The sequence below is a fragment of the Tetrao urogallus genome (genome assembly GCF_951394365.1).
Source record: "Tetrao urogallus genome assembly, chromosome: 1".
NCBI lineage: Eukaryota > Metazoa > Chordata > Aves > Galliformes > Phasianidae > Tetrao > Tetrao urogallus.
Window position 1 is genome coordinate 28,712,178 of NC_136813.1, and position 12,720 is coordinate 28,724,897.

Here is a 12,720-nt window from a genome sequence, read left to right on the forward strand (position 1 = left end):
GGAAAAAGGCAGATTTGTCTTCTGTATGCCAGAACAAGTCAGGTACGGGTTATGATAAAACAAATTGCTTCATCTCCTCCAGTGTCGCTTTTACCTAGCGCTATGGCAAAAGTTAAAACAAGAGGGTTGTATGGTTTACTGATGCTCCTGTTAGGTTGTTGTATAGGACATGGTGTGTGCAGAGGTGGGGCCGTGCTTTGTAAGCATCTTGCCTTAGAATTCTGTCTCCCCTTTGTAGACCCAGATGGTGCTTAACTTCTGAAATAGTTGGTGATCTTGTCTGAAGTGTAACCTTGGTTGGGGGGTGGGGGGTAATAAAAAGAAAATCGCTGCTGTCAGTGTTTGTGCTGATCTGCTGCTCCTGTGACTGTCTCAGAACAGGGTGCCTCTTAAACTCTGCTTCCTCTGCAGGTAAATGGGGTGGAATTAGCACTTTTCCTGGGAGACTTACTGACTTACAGACGCCCTGCTGGGCAGAGGGTCTGCATCCTTGAGGTAGTCACCTTTCCCTGACAGGGTGTGAATTACAGCTCTTTGCTGCCTCTCATGCTTGGGCTTCTGGATCTGGTCCACACCTTTGGGTTCACTGCAGCTATTAAGCACATTCAACCTGAATTTGGGAATAGCAGTGGGATGACTCAAACCACACTTGTCAGTGAGCACACTGCTCCTAAAGCTCCTCGCTCTGCTGTACTTAAATACAAATCCTCCTTTTTATTTCTGCTTGGTGTCTCAGCCAAGAGATTGAGGCTGTTCAGGGCAAGGTGTCAGTGTTGTGCCAGGCAATGTTGGAGTGAAGGTGATTGCATTGTATGACCACAAAAAGTTCCTGTAGTTTTCCAAATAAAAGTGGAGGTTGTTTCCCAACTTCTCATCATGAATGGTGGTGCCTGTCTCGGCTTCTGTTGTAACAAGTGATGCTTGTACTACAGAGTCTCTCACGAGAAAGAATGAAGTTTGTTCTGCCCTTGAAATCCATAACATGGTAAGAGAAGTGGCTTTTATTGCACTTTGTTTTTGTGGCCATGGGCGTGTTTTCCATTTCAACTTCTAGGACCTCACCCATGTCTCTATTGGTGTCTGAGACTCTATAACGCCCTGCAAGGAAACCAGGAGATGACCAGAGTTGCAGCTATCTGAGGAATGAAGCAGAGTGGTGGGAGCAGAGTTTCACTTCAAGTAGACATTTATTTTGAAACTGAATTTAAAACATTCGTGTTATACTTGAATTGATAAAATAGTATAGAAGTTTGAATATTTAAAGGATTAATTAAAATAAAACCTCTTTTGGCATCATGAACATGCATTTATCACCTCTTAGGTCAAGAGGTTTTATCTGTACCTTCCCAATGTCAGCCAGTACTGAAACATGCCCTGAAGTGCATGCTGACCCTGATGTTATTCACTGCTCATATTTGGAGCCCTGGTTAACATTACATCTCTGCCCTTTAGCAGCTGGTACTTGTCCTCTCCTGGGATTTCAGGGATGCATTCTGGAGACGCACCACTGATGGTTTCCAGCTCCCTGGTGGGGGTGATGAAGAAGGTTTGGTAAATGAAACCCCTCATTGGTGACCTTGTCTCCAAGAGGACTTTCTGGCACAGAGTAACCAGGGAGAGCGCCCAGGTATGAGTGATCCTACGTGTGATGGTGCAGGAAAGGCTGCAGTGGCATAAGGAAGGCGGTGATGTAAAACAAAAACAAAAAAAAGACCTCTCCTTGTTTTTAAAACAATTGAATCATTGTCATTTTCTAAATTAGAGGTGGTGTGGAGCACAGGCTGTTCTTGAGGGATCACTGAACTTGGTCAGGATTTGGAGTGGAAACACGTGCAAGATTACCTTCTAAAAACTCTGTGGTTAAGCAGTGGTTTTGTTTCTATTTCAAGAGCTATAATCTCCGACTGTGGGGACACTTTCTGAATTTGGGGTACTTTGGCTCACTGTGCAGATGTGCAGGCTTGTGCTCTACTGCTGCAGTGTGTGCCAGAAATCACAGAATCACAGAACAGCTTGGGTTGAAAGGGTCCTCAGAGTTCATCCAGCCCCAACCCCTGCCATGAGTAGTGCCACCCAGCAGCTCAGGCTGCCCAGGGCTCCATACAACCTGCCCTTGAGTTCCCTCAGGGATGGGTCACCCACAGCTTTTCTAGGCAGCCTGGTTGTGTAGGTGGCTGTTCCATCCAGGTAAGCCAACAAAGCCAAGGCCTCTAAATTTCAAGGCTGCAAAAACATCTGTGTGACCTAGTTTGGACTTACCACTGAATTCATCTTTTCAGCACTATAAATAATTCAGTCCAAAGCCACGCAATGTTGATAAATAGGACAATAAACTTCATGCTGCAGTGGAGGCTACAAAGAGCAGTGCATTTTAATTGACTGTTGCACAGTGACTGGGAAAAGCAGAGAGAACTCGCTCAAAGCTCTGTATGCAAACAGCAACAAGTGCTTTGATGGCTTTGAAGTTTCCCCAAGTAATTTAGTCCTCACTGCATGAAGGAGATTCACATGATGTAGGGGTTTTGAAATAGAGCATCATTTGTGATCCCAAAATCCCTGTGCAAATTCATTTAACTTCATGGGATCACAGGGAAGGTTCTATTTTATATCTGATGGCCGTCTTGGTCTGCTTCCATCATTCTGCTTCCACAAGAGGCAGGTAAAAACTGAAGGCAATACTGAGGGGGAATTACAAATGAGCTGTGGGCTCGGGTCACTGTGCAACACCCCTCTGCCAACTGTAAGATGTTTTCCTTGCAGTGGGCACTAGAGTTGGCCACCAGCATTCCTGGTTTCAAGGAAAACACCTCCTGATCAGGAGGAGGAGGTTGAAGAGGCCTTCCGTAAGCAACTGGAAGTAGCATCACGATTCCAGGTGCTGGTGCTTATGGGGAACTTCAATTATCCACATATTTGCTCGATAAGCAACATGGCCAGGCATGCATGGTCCAGATGGTTCCTGCAATGTGTTGAAGGCAACTTTCTGATGCAGGTGGTAGAGGAACTGACAAGGGGAAGGGTGTTGCTGGACCTTATTCTCACTAATAGAGAAGGGCTTGTCAAGGAAGTAAAGATCAGGGGCAGCTTGGGTTGTAGTGACCACGAGATGGTGGAGTTCAAGATCCTGAGTGGAAGAAGCAAAGCAAAAAGTAGGATTGCTATCCTGGACTTTAGGAGAGCCAGCTTTGATCTCTTGTGGGACCTACTTGGAGCTATCCCGTGGGCTAGGGTGTTAGAAGGTAAGGGGGTCTGTGAGAGCTGGTCGGCATTTAAATAGCTCTTCTTCCAAGCTTGGGATCGGTGGATCGGTGTGTCCCTGTGAGGAAGAAATTGGGAAAGGGTGGCAGGAGATCTGTGTGGATGAGCAAGGAGCTTGTGCACAAACTCAAAGGGAAGAAGAAGGTCCATGAAATGTGGAAAAAGGGTCTGACCACTTGGGAAGAATACAGGAATGTTGTCAGGGTGTGCAGGGATGTGATGAGGAAGGCTTGCCTGGAATTGAATCTGGCGAAGGTGATAAAGGATAATAAAAAAGGTTTTTTCAAGTACATTAACAGTAAAAGGAAGACTAGGGAGAATGTGGCTCCCCTGCTAAGTGAGAGGGGGTATTCTGGTAATGGGATGCTGAGAAGGCATTGCCTTCTTTGCTTCTGTCTTCAGTGAAAAATCTCTCCGTCGGGAATCCCAGACCCTGGAGGTTAGTGAGAGGGTCTGGGGGATGGAAGACTTCCCTTTAGTCAGGGAAGAAGCGGTCTGAGAGCGCCTAGGCAACACCAATGTTCACAAATGGGATGCATCCACGGGAGCTGAGGGAGCTGGCAGGGGTGATTGCTGAACCTCTTTCTGTCATCTTTGAGAGGTCTTGGAGGACGGAAGAGGTGCCTTAAGTCTGGGGGATAGCCAATGTCACTCCGGTCTTCAAAAAGGGCAAGAAGGAAGATCCAGGCAATTATAGGCCAGTCAGCCTCACCTCTGTCCCTGGAAAGATGATGGAACAGCTTGTGCTGGATGTCATCTCCAGACAACTGGAAGAAAAGGAGGTTATCAAGAGTAGTCAGCACGGGTTCACCAGTGGGAGGTCATGCTTGACCAACCCTACGATGATGTCACTGACTGGGTGGATGAGGGGAGAGCAGTGGATGTAGTCTACCTTGATTTCAGCAAGGCTTTTGATACTGTCTCCCATGACATCCTTATAACAAAGCTGAGGAAGTGTGGGATAGATGAGTGGACAGTGAGGTGGGTTGAAAACTGGCTGACTGGCAGAGCACAGAGGATCATAGTTGGTGCAGAGTCTGGCTGGAGACCTGTAACCAGTGGTGTCCCTCAGAGGTCGGTGCTGGGACCGGTCTTGTTCAACATCTTCATCAGTGACCTTGATGAGGGGACAGTGGCCACCCTCAGCAAGTTTGCTGATGATATGAAGTTGGCTGACATGCATGAAGGCTGTGCTGCCATTCAGCGAGACCTGGACAGGCTGGAGAGCTGGGCAGTAAGAAACCAGATGAGGTTTAACGAAAGCAAGTGTAGAGTCTTGCATCTGGGGAGGAATAATTGCATGCACCAGTACAGGTTGGGGGATGAGCTGCTGGAGAGGAGCTCTGCAGAGAAGGACCTGGTGTCCTGATGGACGACAGGCTGGCCATGAGCCAGCAGTGTGCCCTTGTGGCCAAGAGGGCCAATGGCATCCTGGGGTGCATTAAAAAGAGCGTGTCCAGCAGGTCGAGGGAGGTGATCCTCCCCCTCTACTCTGCCCTGGTGGGGCTTCATCTGGAGTACTGCGTCCAGTTCTGGGCTCCCCAGTACAAAAAAGACAGGGATCTCTTGGAAAGAGTCCAGCGGAGGGCCACAGAGATGGTGAAGGGCCTGGAGCATCTCTCCTATGAGGAAAGGCTGAGTGAACTGGGTCTGTTCAGCCTTGAGAAAAGAAGACTGAGAGGGGACCTGATCCAGGTCTACAAATATCTAAGGTGTGGGGAGCAGAGTGGTGAGGCCAGACTGTTTTCAGCAGTGTGTGGAGACAGGACAAGAAACGGCTGGAAACTGCAGCACAGGAAGTTCCGCACAAATGTGGGCAAGAACTTCTTTACGGTGAGGGTGACGGAGCATTGGAACAGGCTGCCCAGGGAGGTGGTGGAGTCTCCTTCTCTGGAGATGTTCAAGACCCACCTGGACACCTACTTGTGTGACCTGCTGTAGGGAACCTGCTTTGGCAGGGGGGTTGGACTCGATGATCTCAGGAGGTCCCTTCCAACCCCTACAATTCTGTGATTCTGTCCTTCAGGCTCACAAGCAAGAAAGCAAGAGCAAGCCAGCAGAGTCTGGGAAGTGCAGCATATCACTAGGTCGCCATGCATGGCTGAGTGTGGAAAATAACAGGCACGCAGCATGGTTTTCTTTGGCATACGGGCAGAGGCACTGTGTTCCCGAGTCTGGAGAGAACTGGTTAAAGCTTCCTGGTTCACTGGAGCTGCAGTTGCAGCATCTGAATTATGTCCCATGTGTTATGACTTCCTGCTCTCGTGAATTAGGCTCAGATCTTTGAATTACCTTTATTCTTTTTTTGTGTGTGCTTATATTTAGTTTAATTTTTAATGGTCTGCTAGGCTTCTCTGCAGTTAGCTAATGCAATCTGGTTCAATAGGTTACTGTGCTACATCCTCATCTGATGCAGCTTTGCAGCTATGAGAAAGTGGGACCAGGGAACCTTTGTACTTGGATTTGCACAGGGATTGTTCTGTGCTGTAGCGGCAGCAGGCGTCTCTATTATTGTCACTGATTACATCCCATCATTGAGTCAAAGGGTGGCTAGTGGGATCAAGCTTATGGGCCTGGGATTTCAGCTTGGGGTTGGGGTGATGAGGATGTAACTGCGTAAGAGATACCACCACATATTGGCTGCAGTGACAGAACAGGCTGCTCCAGACTGCATCTTGTGATTCCCATGGGGGCTGGGGTTGCTGAGTAGCCTGAAATCTGCTCTGCTTCAGCAGGATCTTGGCCAATGCTAAGGGAGGCATTATGGGGCATGATATGGGAGAAGGGGGAGATGGTTTGCTTGCCATAGCCAATCTGGCTCTGATATATTGGTTTGGAAATGCATTGCCCTATTAAGGGCAAGCAAATGAGAGGGTACAGACTTATAAATACCCCAGAGATGCATGGGCAACCAGCCATGAGCTTCTGGAGTCAAGAAGATGCTGTTTAAATTATGCCAGCAGTCTTTGTCAGTACATAAACGTATGTCTAAAACGCTAACTTCAGCAGTAAGCACCAAAAGGGGTTAACCATAATAAAAATCTCTCTTGGCATTAAAACAACAACAAAAAAAAAGTCTCTTCAGCATTGCCTTCAGCTTCATGTAGCAATACATCAGAGAAGGAGCATAAATCCAGCAGGCTAATGGGGACAAAGGGTCATGGGAGTAGACCTTGGCAGATAAGCTGATGCAGGGAAGCTGGTCAGTACCTGGGTGGGTAATATATCACTGGTGCTGCAGAGTAAGAGGCCATCTCTACTGCAGCTGAAATGGAAACCCTTGCAGGAAGGGAGGTGGGGTTTTATGGGTGGTATTGGGGCAGGCTGATGTGGGGCAGAGGAGTGGTGGGCATGTGCAAGTGTAGGGACTGGAAAGGCAGTGTCTCTGTTTGTTCACTCAGGAGAGTGAATCTAATCCCTAAAATCATCTCTTGATGTCAACTAGAGTTGCTACATTCAGGATTATTTTTCCAACAATTTCTTCTCCTGAGAAGGTAAGTCGTTGCCTTGAGAAGTAGGATCTGTTTGTCTTTGGTACAGGGGGCCATGGTATAAAAAGCCAAATCTGTGAAAGGCACCATAATTTGGTTGTTCTCCTTAACAAAGCAAACCAAAAAGGAGGTGTCATGGTATCCCAGCATAGCTGATGTGAAAAGGGCCCTCTGGGCTCATCTGCTCCAGCCTCTGTTCCAGCAAGCACACGAGAGCAGGGTGCCCAGGGCCATGTCCAGGCAGCTTTGGAAGATCTCCAAGGAGGAGACCTTACAGCCTATCTACCCTGTGTACATCTTCAACAGATGGTGCACATTGGTCTGAGTATCTTGACTTTGATAATAAAGCCACTTTGACTCTCAAAGTAAGGGTAGCTCTTGCATTTATGGTTTCTCAAAAATGATGCTGCTATATGCTCTGCACAAGCACCACTGTAGACAAGTATGTCCAATAGGGTGATATTGATTGTAATCAGTTATTGATATGTAGTCAGTTGTTATCATTTGTCATTGTCATTTCCCACTCAAGGCTGGGTTGGATAGAGCCCTGGGCAGCCTGAGCTGGTGGCTGGCAACCTTGCCCATGATAGGGGGTTGGAACTGGACGGTCTTTGAGGTCCATTCCAACCCAACCACTCTGTGATGTACATGGGGCTGTGCAGTAATTTAGTTAGGTGATTGCATCAAAACACTGCTTTAAAAGTTAAAAGCTGGGACTCCTGTGCTCCCCTTGCAGCAGTACGTGGTTGCCTGACAATCCCATAGCCACTCTCTGCCGATCTCTAGGGCTAAAAGTACTAGGCATGGTTTAGATCCCAATAGCTCAGGAAATGTGTCTTGGAGACCCTGAGCAATGCTCTTGGGAGCTTTTTATTTCAGTGGGGTGGAGGCACAAGCACAGACGCTGGAGAGCAGAGCAAGTCCTTGCAGACTGAAGAGTACTGGTCTTGGCAAGAGACTCGTAGGTTAGAAGCCATTGATAATTCACTTGCAAAGCAGTCCTTCAGCTCCAGTTGGACCACAGTGAGATGAGCTCTGTGCCTTTCTCTAGCGGGTCCCGAGAGTAGGGCTGGTTTGAGCTGTTACTGAAACCTGTGAAAAACTTTTGCCTGAGCACTAAATTGGAAAATGAGCCCTCACAGCCCAAATCAAAGGAGGCTTTATAAGTGGGAAGGAGGCTGGGGAAGACCCTAGAGGGCTGTGGCTTCCTCCTTGCTCTCTGTTAGCATTGCCCAGTATGGCACGTATTCACGCAGCAGCAGAGAGGCTGCAGTGTGCCTTTTCTTCCCTCCTCCTCCCATCAGCGCCGCAGCTACACCCAGCAGCACAGCTTCCCGTAATAGCAGCTGTAACCTACCCTGTAAATCAGGCCTTGTAATTATGGGACCCAAGGTGGAACAGCAGGATGAATGCACTGGTCAGCAGTCAGTAAGTGTAAGTATGCTGAGGGGCCTCAGTGGGTGCTGGAAAACAGTTTGTACTGAAAGCCTGGTCATCCTGGTGGTTTGCCCTATTGGTGGTTTGTGCCTTTCTCCAATTATAGCTGAGAATCTGCTCCCTCCCTCTTGCCCTCCTCTGTTACCTTCCTGAAGGGCAGCCACCACTGCACGGTGAGCATGTCTCCTCGCAGCACAGTTTGGAAATGAAAACAGCTGGTTGGGTATCGATTTCCCTCTACATCTTCTGTGATCTACATTTGTAGAAGTGTCTTAACAAGGAACTTGGGCATTCTGCAGAGCTCCAGCATCGCTCCCAAAAGTTCAAACTTTGTGCTCTCAGGCTTTCAGCCACTGATAAACAAAGCAACTACATGGTCCTCCTGGATGAGTGCTCTCTCCTGCAGTGAAATTGTTTGTTGCCATGGATATCACTTAGTTTAGAGAGACATGTAACCAAAATGGATTTAAACAGACCCTCATGGGTCAATATTTCCGTAGGAGCAAATGTGCATCTTGAGGCTTCCTAAATGTCTTCCGTTTGGGCTTGTTGCAATAAGCACAAACCTCCCAGAGCTTCAGCCAGGAGAAGTTATCCTCTAACCATCAGGAATGCATTTTGTATATTATTTTTTCCCAAATCCACAAGGATACAGGATCACAGAAGCCTAAAAGATCAGGTAGAAGTTTCTCCGTTGTTTGTTCTTGATAATTTGAAACTACTTTTTCTTGCCAGTCCTTATTTTTTTTTTTTTCTTTTTAGAAGTGCCTTTCAGTCTGGGGTTTCCACGATGTGTCGTATTGCAGCTCATAAATGGACTTGTGTTCTGGGCAAACAATAGTTGTTACTGTTTAACACAGATTTGATAAAATTTGCTAATGACCACTGCAGAAAACGGGCAGCTCAAGTGAAGTTTTTGGTTTCTACCCAGGAGCAAAACTCCCACTCCCTGCCCTGTGAATTTCATTAGGTGGAACTAATTAAAGCGATGTGTCTTATTTCTGAGATGAGAACTGGTCCAAGAGGAGTCCGGAGAGGTTTGTACGCTGCGACACAACTGCTCTGCTTTTAAATACCGCAAAAGCTTTGTGTCCTATTTAATTTGACATTCCTTATGTTTGTTTCCCTTCATGACTCATAGCACAACACTGGCAGCGGGCCTAGGAAGTAGGTTATGGGATCTGGCGTGGGGACACTGGTGGATTGTATTCCAAGTGTTGTGCTTACATTGCACCACCGGCCCTGAGAGCACCCAGCAAACTGTGTTTGTCCTGCCCTGAAGGCTGGTGCCTTCAGAAATTAGGTGAACAGCTGCAGCTGTGGTCTGAGGCAGCCTTGACTTTGCATTTATTTTGCACTATCCATTAGCCTGGATGACAGGGGGTACTGTGAGTGGCTTCACCTCAGCTCTTCAGCTCTTGGTGTCTCCTGTACAGAGCAGGAGCTCACATCTTCCCTTCTCCTGGCTCAGGATAAAAGATCATCATGCCATGTTTATGGACACCGAAGTGAAAATGCTAGCTGTATGTTTTGGGAAACACTGGGTAGTTCACCTAGATTCTAGGGTGTTAGCTGATAGCTGGCTGAACATGAGCCAGCGGTGTGCCGAGGTGGCCAAGAGGACTGCTGGCGTCCTGGCTTGTATTAGAGAGAGTGCAAGCAGCAGAGAAATGATTGCCCCTCTGTTCTCAGTTCTGATGAGGCTGCACCTTGAGTACTGTGTTCAGTTTTTGGGTCCCTCTCTACAGGAAAGACATTGATGCCTTGGAGTGTGCCCAGAGAAGGGCAATGAAACTGTGAAGGGTCTGGAAACAAAGCATGGGAAGTGGCTGAGGGAACTGGGGTTGTTCAGTCTGGAGAAGAGGAGGCTCAGGAGTGACCTTATCACTCTCTACAATGACTTCAAGGGAGGTTGTGGAGTCAGCCTCTTCTCCCAGATAACAGCTATAGGATGAGTGGGAATGGCATCAAGTTGCACAAGGGGAGATTCAGGTGGATGTTAGGAAATAAATTATTCTCTGAGTGAGTGGTAGTGAATTGGAAGAGGCTGCCCAGGCACGTGGTGGAGCCACCATCCCTGGAGGTATTCAAGAACCACGTGGATGTGACACTGAGGGAGGTAGTTAGTGGGCATAATGGGGATGGGTTGACAGTTGGACTTGGTGATCTTTGTGGTCTTTTCCAACCTTAATGGTTCTGTGATTCATTGTTCTTTATTTGGTTTTCTGTAGGATGAAGAACTTGTAACAAAGCAAATGAACTTAGGACTGTCCTTTGGATTTGCATGGATATTTCACAAGAGGTTTCAGAAGCCTCAACAATACCAACATAAAATACAGCTGGACACTAAGCTACTTCAGAACTTGCTTCTTTACCTGACCCCTCTCTGTAGAAGCACCAGAGTCTGGTTGTTTTTTTTGTTGTTGTTGATTTCTCCTTTTAGTAGACAGATAATTTTTTTGCAGCTTGGTGACAGGAAGCTGATAATATTTGAGGTAAGTACGAGAATGCATCGTTTTCAAGAAGAAATAAAAACATGCCTAAAAGATATTTGTACTTTCTACCATAATCATATCACTGACTCCTCCTGTCACTTAGAACTGTGTGCATAGGATGGCCATCCTGAGGCCAGCTCTCCTGTCACTGTGTAGCATTTCAGGCTGTGAAGCACAAGGGTTTCCTTGGGCATCCAATGCAGCCTGTACACGGCAACACATCTCTGGAGCCACCTGAGTACATAGGAAAAAGTGAAATCAAGCAAGTCATCGACATATTACTTTGGTTTTTGCTTTTATGTTGCATTGCATATCAGGAACGATGAAGAAAGGTAGCACCAAGCCACAAGCCAGCTGGAAACAGGCCCAAACCTGAACACACTCTCACACTGTCTCTTCCTCTTTTTAAACTCTGGGTAAGATTTTACAACGCTTGTGAATCAGCTGTCCCTTTTGGAGAGGAGGAAATCTATGACAGGAGCCATGGCCAAGGCTGTCACAAGTGTCACAAGCATGAGTAGCCCTGACCCCCTCCTCCACCCACCCTGTTTCTCTATATGAAATCAGTGAGTTTATCTAAATGACGATTGCTTATCTTCTTCCTCATTCTTCTCCCACAGGGAAAGAAGCTGTGTCACCAGGATGTGCATTAAAACATAAGTACACTTTGCTTTTCACGTTTTACCCAAGGTCAGAAGTACCCAACTGATTTCTGAGTTAGTGGTAGCAGCCTGTTGAAACTGTAGCCCAAACCCAGCATTGCTTACTTGACCGTAAGAAGGCACGTGTGACAACAACTTATGTTCTTCTGCTGGATGGTGTGGTTTAAAAATACACCTGCAAGAAGTAGTTACACCCAATAAGCCATTTTCACCACCTTAGCACAGTACTTAGGAATAAGAATAATTCCTACATTTCTGAGCCAGTAGATCCATCTGTATGCAGTCTCTTCACACCGTGTTAAGTCACACACGTGTCTGTATGTGCATGCAATTTCAGTATGAGAACAGGCTCTGTAATAGTTTAGCTGTAAGCTCATAAGAAGCTCTGTCGCACCTGAAGGTATAATCCTTTGTTTGTGACATCCCAACAAGTTACTGCTGGAAAGGATTATGGCTCCATGTGAGAGATGAGCAGGACTGGCGGGACTTCAGAGGTTAAGAGGTGCTTTTTTTCCATGCATTACAATCTTTAAGACACATCAGTGAAAAATTTAAAAAAATAAACTTGGGTGAAACTTTGCCTACAGGAAAGCCCCTGAGTAAGTTTACTTCACGTACGTGTTGCTGATGTCTTCTTTTATTTACACATTATTGCTAAAAAGAAATAGATAAGCCGTGTGATTTTCAACATAAGGAAAAATCTGAAATGACAAAAGGTGTGTGTGCTTTGATAAGGTAGAAGTAATGATGAGTGGTGTTCGTGTGGTGCTGTCTGTAGGCTAATAAGCCCTAGCAAGCTTTGCTTATTTGCTAAGGTATGGGTAAGGTGTGCTTGGTGGTATGGAGGGGAGGTGTCCTTCCTGTTGAGCTCTTCAGAAACCAAGTAGAAGTGGCCCTGGGCACACTTCTCTGAGTGACCCTGCTGGAGCAGATGGGTCTGGAGGTCTGTGCCAACTTCAGCCATGTTGTGATTCTGTAAACCTTGCCCCTTGGCTCAGGCAGGCACAGCCTAGCAGGACCGTGCTGGTATTTCTTGATGGTCCCGTGGACCCTTGGAGCATCTTTCAGTTTTTCTGGAAAGCACAGCCTGCTCCAGTGACCTGGCCCCGCTCACATCTTATATTACAAATACAGACTTGACCTTGTGGCCTTTGTCCTCATGTGTTCACGCCTGAAGGGTTCAACTGTAACACTATACCTTCCCATAGAAATAGGGTAGGAGGAGATTTCTTGGAAACTGCTGGGACAGACACCAAAAATAAAAGCCATCTGAGCAACAAGTGGAGCTGCACAGCCATAGTTCTGCTCCTCTTTGTTTGTTTTTCTGGTTGGTGTTTTCATGTTATCTTTTTCTCTTCAGGATGTACGGGGGAGGCT